This window comes from Mesoplodon densirostris, chromosome 12 (assembly GCF_025265405.1).
Source record: "Mesoplodon densirostris isolate mMesDen1 chromosome 12, mMesDen1 primary haplotype, whole genome shotgun sequence".
In the NCBI taxonomy this organism is placed as follows: domain Eukaryota; kingdom Metazoa; phylum Chordata; class Mammalia; order Artiodactyla; family Ziphiidae; genus Mesoplodon; species Mesoplodon densirostris.
In genome coordinates, this window is record NC_082672.1 from 50703647 (window position 1) to 50720410 (window position 16764).

The following is a 16764-nucleotide window of genomic DNA, read 5'->3' on the forward strand; positions in this document are numbered from 1 at the left end:
GGCCAGATATGAGGGGACTCTACGGGGCCACTGTCCTGTTGTCCTTGAGCTACATGCTTCTTCTCCTCCCCTGGTCTATGGAAGTATGCTGTTCTCATTCCAGGTAAGAGTTCCTTCTTTCAAACTCTGGAGAAGTCTTCAGTTTACATAAGCAAAAAGTTCCCTGGGGTAAACAGTCATATTTACTCAGTTGGTGAGCTCTGGGAAGGGCGAGGGAACTTCTCCAAGCTTCCTGTCTCTTTTGGTTATCTAAGGACTTCTTGCTTGCAGGTTCAGCACTACGTAAAATCCTCAAGCGGAAAGACATTTATCTTTCAGCTTCTCCTTTCCTCCTGCTTCTTGCCTTCTCTTTGGAGTCTCCTTTTCCATCAATCTTGCTGCTGTCTGGCATCCATCCTAGTTCTCAGGCTTTGGAGTCAAATGCACATAGGTTCTAATTCTGGTCTGCTACTCACTGACTGTGTGATTCCAAACACAGACACACCCCAAAGACCTCTGAAGAAAAAAGGCTGGAGGAAATGCTATGAATGAAGGACTCCTGGTTCCTTCTGAGGTCCTCTGAAAAATATACTGAATATACTGAAACCAGTCATAGGACACAGTGCCCTCCATTCCTGCAGACTGAGAGCACCAGGGCAGAGAAAGCCCCACAAAGCAGTTCCTGGGGGAAGCAGAGTGGTTCCCCTGGGACAACAGGAGCAAGCTGAACTCCATGCAGCTGGAATCCAAGAACTTCTGGGGTATAGTCCTATTTCTTCATCCTATGTAAATTCCTTGCAAAGTCTGACTTGAGATTTCAGAGCCCAGAGGGCTAATGAATGGCCGTCATGACAATTAGTCAAAACCTTTATATCCTACGTGCTTGACAAAGCTACAGCTCCCAAAGCTGTTTGTCAATCAAAAGAAAACAAATTAGCCTGATTTTTTGTCCTGCTGAATTTGCATTCTAAATCCAGAGTCCCCTGATGCTCAGAGTAAGAAACAGCAGAGCAGAAAGAGAAAATATGGTTCAGTACAAGCCCCACATTTCTATTCTCTATGGACACTCATGCTAATGGTGGGAAGTGATTATAATCCACAGATAAAAGCACTGCCCTCCCAGGTCCCCCTCATTGACTAAATACTCACACTGGGAATTTATCAAATGAAGTTAATTAATTTTGACAATTTAAGAATAAGCAGAGACCCTCAGGCCTGACCTCTTCCCTTCCCATACACAGCTTATTATTTATACAGGAAACACTGTGACTCTTAATCCAAGCTAATTTTTTCATCAGTCATGATTAATTAACCATATAAACATTCTTTTTGAATGCAGAGTATTTAATACCTACAAGGCCAGAGGTAAATTAACTTATAAATTTAACTCAGGTGGTGATTTCCATTGGTTTCAGATGTGCAGTGAGAATTGTTTTTTTTGAAAGGTAACTAAGGGCTGAAAAAATAAAACTCTTAGGAAGAATCATCTTCAGAAGTATAAAAAATGTGATTCCCAATAAAACAGCCTGTTATGCAAACTAACTATATTGAAATCACATTTAATAAAATAAAGAATATTATTATCCAACAAGAACACAGTTCACCTGGACAGCCTCTGCAGCCGAACGTGTTTGGTAGCGCCAGTGTTCTGGATCAGGTTGTGCCCCCGACTATTTTAAGCTCATTATCTAATAGTGCCAAGAGTGGCCTCCCTCCATGATCACTCAGAAACACCTGCCCCGCAGAATTTATTAGACAGGATTAGCACTCCAGCCCTTACCGGATGAGGTACCTCACTGCAGCGTCAAACTGCAGAAACATAACTCCCTTCGAAGGAGGAGGACCTGGGACACCAGAGTGGGGTCTTGGGGGCTCTGGAGGCTGTCAATCATTTTCTGCAGCTCTTGAAGCTCAGACCCTAGAAGATGGACGACATTTTACTCACTGTGAAACACAGGCTACCCTAGCTACCCTGTGAATCATTTCACCTCCAAAGCTAACTTTTTACCTAAATTGACTTCTCTTTGTTTGTGAGTATACTAATTATATGTTTTGCAAGATCAGCAAAGTCTTATGTTCTAGAAGCCAAGGTCTGATTTATCTTTCCTTCCTTCCTTCCTCCCTCAGGAATGTAATAACTTGCTTTGCTTTTCAGCAGAATAAGAACATACTGTTGAAAGAAAGTTTCAGTGTTTATAAGGCTACAGACTCTAAATAGATTGAAAAAGAGAAATTACAAGGAATGGGAAAGTATAGGCCTCAGTAAGTCTATTAGGGGCTTGAAATTACTATAAACCAGCACTCATTTCTCATAGCCCTGCCATTCAAATCAGCCCTGTCACTGGCTCATCCTGTCAATGGCTCATAGATTAAAGACGACTCAGGACCATCCAAGGCAAGCAAAAATATGTATACATATATGTATACATGTATACAGCACATACATAGATTCTTCTAGGAGATTCTCATCATTTCAGGAGTAGATGTGGGAGATCCTAAATTGGCTTATTTCTTGGACCCTTACTGCAAAAGATTTATATGCGTTTTGGATGGAAATTTAAGTTAGAGGCCTTTTGGGGCACTCAATACTGGTTTGAGGAACCTGGCCTGGGTCTAGATGGCTGTACTAGCATCTCTATTATTGGCTCAGGAAATGAGCTGCTTAGAATGGGAGAGCACAGCAAGAAACTGACAAGCCCTTAGGGAGCACTGATGGGGCAGGTGGGTGGGCCCCATTTCCAGGGCTAGCAGAATGTCAGCTGATCTGAAATGCTCATCAGCTCCCTGTGGGGACAGTGATAGTTTTCTACTTGAGAGGACACCCATGCTATGGGAAGAGAAGGATTGTGGAAATTGATCACCGTCCCTGATTGTAGCCCATGGCAGAAGTGAGATGGGAGATCCATGAAGCATTTCCGGAGTTACTCTACGTAAACCTCTCATCCAGACTTGAGCAGCCTTGTACCCTAGCTGGCCCGGTACTGGATCTCTTCCTACATTTCTGGCATGGAAGGCAGGGGAAGTGAGGGAGCAGGGAGGCTGTCCATGAGAGCCTGATCAGGGCAAAGCCAGGTCTGAGAATGGTTGCTAATATGTACTTGCAATATATGCTCTTGGCTTTAGGAAAAGATGAGCAGTCCAGATTTCATATCCATTTGATGTTTGACACACCACAGAAAAATGTTTTTTGGGTATTTTCCCAGCCACAAAAGAATTGGGGCCAATCATTAGAGTTTTTATGAATCCTCTATAAATCTGATGGTCATATTGGGCTGAAAAGAAACTTCCACCAGAAGAGGAGTCACAGATCAAACTGTACAAGAACTTTAAGAATGTTGTACTGGATGGGAGGAGTGATGGTCAGTGAGCCTTATTTGTTCAAGGTCTAATGTGGCTGGTCTACAAGCAATACACTCTGTCAGGCTATGCAGCAACCAGGGGAAAAGGTTTATCATCCCCTGCAATGACAATGAAAAAAGAATATGAAGTTGTACATACGCTGTGATTAAAGCTCTGTAAAATGTATTTGGGCAAGGGCTAGAAGGAAGTAAAGATAAATAAAAATATTTTACTTGTTACAATGGTTGGATTACAGGTGATTTTTCTCTTTTCATTATTTCCATTACTGTTTATATAATGCTGTGTGTGCACTTTTATACGATCACTTCCCAGCAAAATTGTTCTGTGCTGACAGGTGGCATTATCATTAAAGTACAGGTGTGGAGGAGGGCCTACCTTTTCTTTGTTACGCACTGATAACAGTCCTCATTTGGGCCTCCCTTTCTTGTGGGCTCACGTGGCTCAGCGGGAGCAGAGATGGCAGGCACAGGCAGGGAAGGCAGCCTGTCTGTGAGGAGTAAGGGCAGATGGTTGCCGTGTGGTCGCGGGGGTGGTGGGAGGAGACCCTCTGCCAGGAAACAAATGAGCCTCTTCTTGTGCCTTTCCCCAGGAGGGTTCCGTTTGGGAAATCAAACAGAGAGAGCAGAATCACAGTGGCCCTGCCTCCATGTGAATACTCAAAGCCAGTACATTTTGTTCCTGAAACCCTGAGCTCAGTGTGTAGTGTCTGGGTTTAATTGGCCTCCTAATCCTTTACAAGAAAATCATAATGTAAACTCCTACATTCTGATTCCACCTCTGCTTCACACTGACTCCAAAGGGAGTTGCTGGCTTTCAGGGAAGGAGAAAATTTGGCAGGGTCCACAGAACTAGCCCACAGTATCTAAGAGCTGCTTCCTCAGTCAAGTGGGAGGACCACAGCTGAAATTCGAAGTGTCTCTTTAAAAAATATTTTAAAGCACATAAGTCTTCAAAAGTCACTTTAACTCCAAACAGCTCTGAAATGGCTAAAAGGAGTTGGATGGGTCTATGAACAGACCCGTCTCCTCTTTTCACCTTAGTTCTCCTTGGCTCCTCTGGGAAGCAGGCCAGGAACTGAGCAGCCTAGCCTTTTAAAAAAGATGATTATCTTAGAATGGAATTTTTTTTAGTTCAGTTTGCCCTTTATCTATTTTCAGCAAAGCAGAGTATGTAAAACTTTGCACATTCTCCCTGGAGCACAAATGTTTTTACTGGCAACATGTCAAGGTGTGTCTCTCTAGTTGTACACCTTGGAAAGCCTGGGCCCCAATTATTTCAATGGTTTCCGGTTCATAAGCATTTAAATAGTAAAAAACCAATTTCCTTCATCCTCAATTCTAGGTCCTCAACAATTTGGCCTCATTTACCACCATCCCTCAGTGTTGCACTGGTGGGTTCATCATTCTCTCTGGACTGGCCATGTGTAAGTCCTGCCTGTTATCTTTGCCAGTATCCTTTTCTTGTCCCCCTTTAGGACAAGCCCTCCTATTTTTCTCCATTGATTCAAATGAGGGCAAGTCCCCCCAGATCACCCTCCCTGCGGGCTCTTCCCTCCCAGCTGCTACAGAGCTTCCTATGCAGTGACTTCGCTTGGAAACATGGCTCTGGCTCTAACTTGGCTTCTATCTCATCTTCTCGAGGGCAGGGATAGCGTTCTTCCTGGCCCATCCTCCTTTCTCCTGTCCCTCATCTACAGTCCAGCCCCACACCCTCCCAACATCCAGCTCCACTGGAGAGCATCTTAGTTTGTTTTCTGAGTTAACCCCTTACGACAGTCCCCAGATTAGCAAAAGGAAAGGAGCTAAGAGTGCTTTGGAACTTCTGTAATCTCTTGATGCTTATATTGAAGACTTGCTAGTAGGCCTGCAAGAATTCTGTGCTCTGCTGAAGTAGCACCAACCCCTTCCCTTCTTCATGCTGCCTCTGCTCAGATACAGGCATCAATCTTCCTCCTGGAACAAGTCAGAATCTCCCACAAACATTTCCTTGATGCACAGCCCAGAGAGGAATAGATTCAGATTATATCATGTTTGTTTTAAGACCACTAAGTTTAGATAGGCATGTTACCTCATTTCTTTGGCTCTTCTCACACTTTAAAATCCTTGTCTACTATGTTATAATATACTGCTATTAACTGATTAATATTTACATGACTAATGACATAATTAGGATGGGAGTCAAATTATTAAAATAGTAAGACCAGTCTCACTGCTTCTGATAAACCCAGCTTACTAAGCATTTCAGTGTCTTTAATTTACCTCATGCATTTATCTGAGAACTTGTGCTGAGTTAGAGTTCACGGATTAGCACTGGGCAGATAAAACAAAAGCCTCAACTATTCTTACGAACAGGACTACCGGGTCATTGTTAGCTAACTGAGGGCTGTCTGCAAGCTTCTTGACAGTGAATGCTTGGCCTTGACCTTGCCACATTAGTTCACGAAGCCCAGAAGGGGAAAGGGAATGAAAGCAAAGCTAATATTTAATGGGGACTTGTACATCCTTCTAGAGTTTTTACAGATTTTAATCCACAGAACATCTCTCTGAGACAGGTGTTGTCACCCCTGTTTTACAGATGACAAACATAGAGCCAGGGAGTAAAGTGCCCAGCTTTTAGTAAACCAAGTGACAGAGGCAGGGTAAAAACCCAGGCCCCCCAAATTCTGACTTGGCATACTTCATGGTTTAACCTGTAAATGTGGAATCAAGCCGTTTGGAGGCAGTATATAATGGGACTTTCCCTTTGCCCTTCTGTCATTTATGAGGAAATATTTTCGTCCTGTCTTTCCAGGTATTAAGAGCTTCATAGTAATTCACTAGATGGGGGAAATCCTTTCACAATGTATATGTATATCAAATATAAAGTTGTTCACTTCAAATATATGACAATTTTATTCTTCAATTAGGCCTCAATAAAGCTGAAAAAAAAAAGAGCTTCGTGGAATTTCAACTGAATATTGAAGGCAATTTTAATCACCTTTAATCACTTACCAATACCCTTAGTTCCTCCCCAGTTGCCTCTCAGAGGGTTAGGACTTAGAGGAAATTCAAAACATGCTGGACAATTTCCAAGTTTAGCCAAACTGAAGAGGCAGGCCACAATGCCATGGAGAGGGGCTATCAGCTGTAGAGTTAGCTTGAAGGCTCTAAAAGCTACCTGTGGGTAAAATCAATACAAGGAAATAATTTTCAAGAAGCTTCTAAAGGGATATAAAAATATATGAGCATTGATTAGGAATAATATACTTAAACAAGAATATTTAGATAAACATTTTCACAGTATAATACAGGATAATATCTGAAAAAAAGAACAAGCCTTTTCATGAACTCAGGTTATATATGTCTTTGGACAAGGTAACTCCGGCCGGGGAATTAAAGCAAAGTGTTTCTCTTTGCTTAAAGCCATTGGAGGCCAAAAACACATCAAAATGTGTTTGTATGACTAACAATCAATGAATTACAAGGGTCACAAATACATTCCTAGCAGGGACTCATATTCAGACAACATTGCCCTGAGGGAATACCTGTAAGCAAAACATAACTACTTATCAACACAGTTTAAACACATGACTGAAAAACAAACAATGGATCATAGGTATCAACATTCAGTGAAGGAAAAGAGAAAAATTATGATTTAACTGCAGAAGGTAGTAGTTTTATATATTTTTTAAAACCCTAAAAATTCTTCCGTGAATGAATGAAATAAAGGGTAGTTCTATTTCTAATTTTTTGTGGAATCTCCATACTGTTTTCCATAGTGGCTGCACCAACTGACATTCCTACCAAAGGTGCACAAGTGTCCCCTTTTCTCCACACCCTCACCAAGACTGGTTTTCACTTGTCTTTTTTTATAATAGCCATCCTAACAGGTGTGAGGTGATAGCTCATCATGGTTTTGATTTGCATTTCCCCGATGATTAGTGATACTGAGCACCTTTTCATTTATGTATTGGTCATTGGTATATCTCCTTTGGAAAAATGTCTGTTCAGGTCCTTTGACCATTTTAAAATTGGATTATTGGTTTAAAAATTGTTTTTGTTTGTTTTGTTTTTGCTTTTGCATTATATGAGTTCCTTACATATTTTAGGTATTATCCCCTTATCAGATATATAGTTTGCAAATATTTTCTCCCATTATGTAGGTTGCCTTCTCCTTTTGTTGATTTTTTTCTTTACTAGCAGAGACCTTTTAGTTTGATGTTATCCCACTTGTTTATTTTTGCTTTTGTTGCCTGTGCTTTTGTTGTTATATCCAAAAAATCATTGCCAAGACTGGTGTCAAAGAGCTTTTTCCCTGTTTTCCTCTCTGATTTTAGGGTTTCCAGTCTTACAGTTAAGTATTTAATCCACCTGAAGTTAATTTTTGTGATTGGTGTAAGATAGGGATTCAGTTTCATTCTGTTGCATGTAAAATTACCATATGATCCAGCAATCCCACTTCTGAGTATATATCCAAAGGAAATAAAATCAGTATATCAAGGAGATTATTCATACTTCCATGTAGCATTACTCACAATAGCCAAGATATGGAAACAACCTAACTGTCCAGTGGATGGATAAATGGATAAAGAAAACGTCACACACACATGCATGCAAACACACAGGAATATTATTTAGACATAAAAAAGAAGAAAACCTTGCCATTTACAACAACATGGGTAAACTTGGATGACATTATGCTAAGTGAAATAAGCCAGACAGAGAAAGACATACACTGTATGATCTCATTTATATGTGGAATCTAATCAAAATGAAAAGGTCAAACTTACAGAAAGGTGGTTGCCACGGGATGGGGGAGATGGGCTGATGTTGGTCAAAAGGTACAAACTTTATTTATAAGATAAATAAGTTCTGAGGATCTAACGTACAGCATGGTGACTATAGTTAATAACATTGTATTTTATACTTGAAATTTGTTAAGAGAGTTAGACAAGCATTCTCACCTCCAAAAAAAAAGGTAACTATGTGAGGTGATAAATGTATTAATTAGCTTAACTGTGGTAATCATTTCACAGTGTATATGTATGTCAAATCATCATGCTGTACACTTTAAATATATACAATTTTATTTGTTAATTATGCCTCAATAAACCTGGGGGGAAAAAAGAAAGGGTAAGAAACCTAAATTGCTAAACGGGTTTTCACTTACAAAGAAAAATCAGAATGTTCCCAAATTGCCATTTTCAACATTGCATTTTATTTAACTAATACTTGAATGCTTTATATATTTCTATATCTACTCTTTTTTAATGGTCACCCTCTATCAGTAAATGAGGTACTTAGAGGAACCCCTCAAAAAACAGGAACCAGCTAACGACTGTGATTAAGTGCGATCTCAACCTCCCCTTAGTTTTAGCGCATCAGGGTGGGGTTTTCTTGGCGTTGTGGAGGAAATTAAGGATTAATAAGGAATGTCGGAAGCTCCAATTAGTGTTCAGTAATGACCATGAAGAAACAGAACTATGAAATAATGAGGCACAAGGGAAAATATAATAAAGCAGGCAAAAACATGAGGAGCTGTGAGATTTCAGTTATTAGGTATTCCTGAAAAAAAAAAACCAAGAGATATTCTCTGAAATTGATATGTTTAACTGTGGGACATAAAAAAAGCCAATTTCCATTCTGGCACACATAAAAAAATACAAACCTTTTCAGGCAGAGTTTTGAACATAATCAGCACTTCAGAAGGATGGGGTATGAACCATAAACTGAGGAAGACTTTCCCGTCAGCAGGCAGCAAACATCGCGGCCAGGGCTGAAAACTCCTGCGGCATGAGAAGAAAACTCCGGGAGTACAGCATTTCTCTTTCTAAAAGGGGCATCTGGCATGAACTTATACCACCGCCCTCCAGCCACAGCCCCAGAGCCCACGTTGTGGTGACACACACACCCAGCGTCTAAGCCCAAGGGCAGCAGCCCTCCTTTTCAGGCTGCTCACAAGTGGCCACAGTTATAAATAACTCAACAGGAGAAGAGCAGTTGGGTTGGTTTTAGCTTCAGCTGTTATCGGGAGGAAGGAGTGGGCACAGGGGGAGGGAAAGGTGTAATAAGAAAGGAAGCGGAGGGCATAAGTTAAGTGCCAGCACCATACCTGGGGTGACATTTTCTCACTTAATTCTTACGACAACCTTGGGATGTTTCTATGTTGTAACTGTTTCACAGGTGAGAAAACTGAGGCCCTACCAGGCTACGTAGATCTTTCCTATCCAGCTCCTAAGAGATGAAGTTGAGATTTAAGCGCAGGTCTGTCTAGTTCTAGAATCCAGGCTCTGGAGACCAGCCTCTATTTTCCTTCTTTCTCCACCACGTTTCCCGCCAGGTTCTCTAGACTCTGGCCCTCTTTTCCTTCTTTCTCCTTTCTTCCTCCTTCAAATACTTGATCATTTCTTAGGCAGCAGTATTGCTATCTCTTCGTTACTGGTTTACATACAAATACATAATGCATATATGTCTGGTGTAAGGATTCACACAAGCCCAGGTACCCACTACCTGGCCTGGGAAACAGAATGTCTCCAGCTCCTCCGAAGCCCTTCCACAGCTCCAGAGTCCCAACTTGCTCCACCTTGGCTGGCAGTGCCTCAGGGCACCTCAGTCAAAAAAGGCAAGAACTGAACTCCTCACCCCCACCCGCACCCCGATCCCGGGCTTCCTCCTGTGTTAAAAGAAACACAACCCCCAAGTCCTCAAAACCAGAAACCAGGGAGTCATTTTTAGATGCTTCCTCCTTTATCACTCAGGTCCTATTGATCCTATTGCTCTCTTGTACCCAGTTTCCATTCCCACTCCGTTGTCTATAGCAAGGACTCTCAACGGGAGGGTCTCACCTTCTAGGGAGCCTTTTGGAAATCATAGGGGCATTTTTTGACTGTCATTATTTCTGGGTCCTTAGGAGAGACTCAGATGACCCTTTCCATTTCTAGAAGTAAAATGTAATTCATTTTAACTGAGGGCTGAATGTTTTTGATATCAAACATTCTGAATATGAAACTTCAAATTACTAAAACTCTACTTGGAGTAGTCTCAAGTCTCAGGGTTTTAATCAGGTAATTTGAAGCTCAGGAACAAAGTATGGTGGTGTTAGTGGAGAACTTCTCTTATTTCAGCAATCACAAAGTTAGACTATCCTGTCCTGGAGTAGGTCAAAACCAGCTTAAGCTCGTCTTATCTCTATTATTTGTTTGAAGGTGCCCCAAGCAAACACTGACTATCAACAATAAAAAGTCATAAGGCCAGTGCCTGAGCACACAGGTCTGTGGGCCATGGGGCAGGCAGCAGTGTGGCTGAACTCAGTCTTGGCCTCTGAGAAGCACATGTGTTCCTGGAGCCACAGGGCCCTCTACCAGATGTTATCCTTTCCTTCTCATCCGTTATTTCCTGCCATTTCTACCCCTGCCTGCAGCAGGTAGCCCTCTACTGAAGGGGGACAGAGAGGGCAGCAGAAAGCTTTAGGTGCTCAGTGCAGGAGCAAAGCCTGGTTCTCAGCCCTGCAAGAAGGATTCTTCCCCGCCTGTGATGGCCCACCAACTCAGCGGCCTGACAATTCCTCGACCTGCTCAACATCACCCCCTTCACCTCCATTCTCCTTCACCGCCCACTCCAGGGCCACACTCCAGACCTTATCATCACCCGGAACCATATCACCTCTAAAGACTTAAACTCAAATATCCTACTTTCCAGCTCAACCTTTTATTCTTCCAGTTTTCTCACTCATTCACTCCCACTAAACCTCCTTCATCCCCACAAAATATGCTCCTTGACGTCATCCAGCCCTCTGGCCTCCCCTTCCATCTGTCAGTTCCATTCTGACCCCCACTACTCCCTTCCCTACCCACACTGGGTCTCACAGCCAAGCACATGAACTACTCTCCCACCAGCACCTTCAGTTCCCTGCTTTTGACCCACTTATCTAGCAAAACCCCAGCTCTGGATCCCTCTAGCTAGTCTGCTTTCTGCTTCTAGTTGCATGCTGCTGAGCACAGCGAGAGGAAATCACACCGCTAATTGCATCGATGCAGCAACAAATAAATGGTTTCCAGCCTGAGCTGTGTCATGCCAGGGAAAATGGTTTTCTTTCCTTTGATCAGTTCTCATGTCCATTTCCTTTTTCAACAACTCCAAGATTTCCTTAAACCTCATACCAAATTCCTAGCAGCAGATGATGACATGGTCTGTTATTTCATAATTGAATTAAAGGGGCTGGAACTGCCCCCACTTCCTGTGGGCTCACTCTCCCCTCCCCATCCTCCCTTTCAAACCAAGGTCAAAGGCACAGGCACACACACAGGATATGAAGTGAAGACAATTTCTTCCCTCAAGGATCTTACATTCCAGAGGCAGCTAGACCTGCGAGCATGATGCTATGATAGAAGCATGGAGGAATGGAAGTATGTGAAAGTGGAAAACATCCAGAATAAGAAGCGTCTGAGACTTGGTGGGAGACCAAGGGAAGAAATTCACAACAGGGGCTTCTGAGCTGTGATTCATTATCTCCCCCTCCATATCTCTCCTCTTAATGGCATTAACATTCTTTTTTTCCTCCATTATAAAATGTGATAAAACATACATAAAATTTACCATTTTAACTGTTTTTAAGTGCACATTTCAGTGGCATGAAGTATATTAACACTGATGTGCAACCATCACCACCATTTATGTCCAGAAAAAAATTTTTCCATATTCCAAAACTGAAACTCTGTACCCATTAAACAACAGCAACACTGCCATCTTTTTATTCACCCAAGCCAGAGACTCTGGGTGACATCCTAGATTCCTCTTCCTTCTCCTCACTCGGTTCTGCATTAAATCTAGCACCTGGCCTAGCTGATTTCACTTCCTAAACATCTCCTGTCTGTACAGTTTTAGTAGGTCCCTAAATGGTCGCTGACAATCATCTTGCCCCCTTCTCCCTGTTTGTTGAAGGACAAATGGCAGACTTCTGGATCTGGCCCTTCGTGCTGTACATTCTGCTTCCCCAACTCATCCTCACATACCTTGGACAGGAGCCACTGTGAGGTCCACATGCTGTCTCATATCTCTGTGCCATTACACATGCGGGTCTCCCAGCTTGAACTGAATTTCTTTTCCTTGTGCACCTGAAACACTAGTCATCCTTCAAGACCCAGGTTAGTGTCCCCTCTTCCCTGAAGCCCACCTAGCTCCTCATCCCCACCTCCCTGCTCCTTCAGATAATACTGAATATTTCCTGGTGAGTGCTTTCATTATACTTTAATTTTATTCTTTATCACAACGTACTGTAATTGCCTATTTCCCCTTGCCTGAAGGGAAAGAACCATGTCTAATTCATTGCTATACAGTGCTTGGCACCAAGGCTACCATGTACTGTTGTTCAGATTGTGCCCTGAGGCAACCAGCAGTGGCTGAGATCCAGCCTATACTTTACTTGCCAAGCTCTGCACCCTGGCATGGGGCTACCCCTGCCCGGGGGAAACCGTGCTTTCTTCTAATCCTCATAAAGCAGCAGTGTGGCATAGTGGTGGATCTGGCTGTCACACAGTAGGGGCTTGAATGTTAGTGTCCTCTCTTTCTGTCCCTTCTTCGCTCCTCTATCAGCCAGCACCATGGCTCCTGGGAGTGTGGCCAAGTGTCATCCCAGTCTCCAGACTCCAGTCTCCTCTAGAGCCATGAAGGACATAGAGCCCTCAAGGGGCATCATTCTTTGGAGGAGAGCTTCTCTTGGCTCCTCTTCTATTTAGGTTCTGGTTTAGGGGCAGGGTGTCTCTGCTAAAACTAAACAGTATGTTACAGCCTTTAAGGATTAAGTAGCATCTTAGAATTTTAAACCTACAGAATTTATGGGGCTCAGAATTCTAGACAAGGGGATGGCAAACACAAGCAGGGAGGCCTCCTTTCTCCCTTTCCTTGAACATGGTATGACATTGCCAATCAATCACAACAATATCACAAGCTTGAGATGTCTTAGAATCCTCAGCAGGACACAGAATTGACATTTAAAATTAAACATTTCTTATCCTTGATCTAACACAACTCCTTATTTTAGGAATAAGGTGAGGACCTCTGTTCTTCATGACCCTCATTCCTCAACTCTGTCCCTTTATCTCTAGTTAATCTTGACCTGGGATGATTCCCACTGATCATTTCATGAACATTCTTAGATGGCTCCCTTCCCAGCAAGTCTTTCCTGAGCAGTCCTATTCCTTGGAATAAAGCTCTAGACAATTTAGCACTAGGAATCTTAGCATGTTTAACTTCAGAGAGCTGCTTCAATCTCACTTATTTGATGGAAAGTTGAAGTCCAGAGATTGAAGAAAAGTGATTTGCCCGAGACCTCAGAACAACCTATGACTATGCCGGGTAAAGTCCAACATTCTAATTCTCGGGCCATGGCTCTCTCTATTATACCTTCTTGTGGCTGAGGTTCATTTCTTATTAATACTCAATGCATGGAATCATAGACTTTGGGGTTAGGGTTAGGGTTAGCGTTAGAATTATATACAGTACCTTTTCCAAACTTCCACAGAAGACAGAACTTCCTTTCTCCATGCTCCATTTCATGTGAGTGTATTAAAAGGGACATGTTAAAATCTAGAGGTTTTAGGAAGCAGGAGATGGGTGTAGTGGAGAATTGCTGAATCTGTATCAGTTGCTGTTCATCCACTGCCTGACTATATGACTTGGGCTCTGGGTGGGCACTCCCTTTGCTCACACTTTCCTAGACCAAAGCCCTGTCCTGAAATGATCACACATTAACTGACCAGACAATTTAGGGCTCTAGCCTCTCCCCCTTAAATGACTGTTTCCCTTAATCTTTAGGTAACACATATCATCTACAAAACAAACAAACAAACAAACAAAAAATGAACAAAAAAACCCAATAACGGAATAGAGCAAAACCTGCAAGTTGGAGAGATTTTTTTTTTCCCTCTCTACATCCTGACCTCCTTATTTGGTGGCTGCAAATAAAACAGATCAGAAACTAAAATAGACTTCCTTAATCCATTTATCCTAAATAAGAATGTAGTGAACTCACGGTTAGAGTTCTGTAAACTATTTTTAAAATTTGACCCAAATGTAGATTGGGTTTATAAATGGTTGACATGGCTATTGGGTGGATGAGAAAATGGAACTAAGAAGTCTTAGAGGATTATCCTGTGATGTTTTTATATGAAAGAAAGATGCACTTCAGCATCACTGGGCAATAGATGTCCAGTCAAACTTTCAGCAAAATTATCAGTCTCCTGAGGTATTTTTTGCCCTGCTTCTCTCTCTAATGCATTCTTCCATTAGGTAAATCCTGAATTCTACCCAAGTGAATGTACTGGCTGGGCTCATGAGACAAAACACTGGTAATCCACAAACTGGTCATCTTATAAGTATCAAGGTCAGATTGGCCACTATTTTGATAGCCAGCTGTCAGCCAAGGGCAGAGACTCAACTTCTTTGATTCTCTAGCATTCTCTAGTCTGTTCTATCGTCACCTTTTCCTTGGTGAACTCCAACTTACCTGTCACCTCTTCTTTGACTTTCTCCCTGAGGCCCTGGGCTAGAGTCCAACACTTCCTCTTTTGTGTCCTCACAGGACTTTCACATAACTCTAACATGTTATCTTTGAAATCTTTGAAGTGACTTGTTTGTTTATAGAGATTTCCTCCACTAGACTGAATTTATTGCCAGAGTCAAAATGACTTATTCACCTTTGTAACTCCAGTATACATAACAAAGTACTTGGTACTAACTAAGCACTGAACAAATAATGGTTGAATAATCCATGACTGATAAGTGAGTGAAAGAGTGGTCTGATACAAATGGTCTTTCAATTCCCTTCCATCTTTCTGTTCTGTGATCATATTTATTATTACTCTTACTCAGAACTAAACTCTGTGCCACACCAAAAGGGAAAGAGTAAGGAGGGAAGGCAGCTCACCCTATAGGGTGTTTTTGCTCCCTCTTGGAGGCTGTGTAACCGTGTAATACCCCTTTTTTTTTTCCTCAAAGTAAATTTGGTCACTTACAGCACAGGTATGCCAACTCCTCCATCCAAGTGAGTGAACTCTAGGTAGGCTGAATTACGAACATCTGGAAAACTGGATAAGGCATGATAAGGAGGTATGGAAGCAGCTCCACTCTTATCACTTAATATTATGCTACATATATATTTTTTTCTCTATCAGTGAAGTACGGAAGGACACTGATTTATCCAAAGCACTGGAGTATCACTGCTTTGTTTTGTTTTTTCCTGAATATTTCTTCTACTCCACTGAGTAAAATATTTGAAGCCAGAAACAGTTCAAGATTAAGTTTACTTATTTGTTTGCTTACTTTAGATGCTGGCCTATGTAAAAGGGTGTGACTGATGAAAATCGCTGGGTACTCCAGGGGTAAACAAAACTTCATAGATTGAAAAAGTAGTCAAACAGCCCATAAACAAAGAACTCCTTTTGCGTTCAAATACAAAGATACACTTATTCTTGGAGCGTTAGCTCTTTCTTTTCCCCTTCTGGACCAGAAGATCAAGGTTAAATACGTTAAAGGGAGCAAGATTTCCATACCAAACTTAACAAACCTCTCCCCTAGGAGAAGTGGGATGGGGAGGGGGAATAACAAGCTCTAAAGAAAATTCTGCACCTGGGGTCAGTTTTGAGGCCCTCCTTGGAGTCCCTCGACCCCTTCTTTTCTTGTGGTTGTCCCACCACGAAAAAGGTATCTCTGATGGTAGGGAAATCGTCCAGCAGGGTTCTCAGGCTGTTGCAGTATGCCATGATCTGCCCCCGAAGAGCATAGTGAGACATGTGGCGGTTGAATCTAAAATGTCAGAAGAGATGATGTGCAGAGGTGAATCCAAGTTGTTCCATCTCTCATGGAAGTTCCAGGATATAAGTTTCTGGAGACTTTTCAAAGAGAATAGAGGACATCTGTCAAGAAGAAAATTCTGTCTTGGTCAGGTTGCTATTGTCTGAAGGCAGAGACATGGATCTCTTCCAAGTGCCTCTCAGCCGTCACTTCTGATACTGCTTCCTCTGTGTGTCAGAAGACAGTTTAATTTGCTTTTATCCAGTAGGACTATGGCTTATTTAAACACAAACCAGCTGATTAATTGTATGGATTTCTGTATAATACTGTTGTTTATTGAGTTCAGAGTCATAAATCAGCATGTGTAGTTCACATATACTATACTTACTTCTGGCAATATTCAACTATAACGTCTCTCTTGACTTTCCCAATTTCATCCTGTGATAAAAGAGAATGACAGTTTTCCTATTAGACAGTTGACTATAAGAATTCCTCAAGCTAATACATCTGTACAAACTTATAGCTAACTTAAAGCAGGAGAAGGCCACACAGCTCAGATATTCTTTCTGAAGGTCAACCTACTGGGAGATACTCCTCTGTGGGCCTTTCCTACTCCAGCACATCTTGTGAGTATGCCAAGAATTCAAGGCCCTTACCA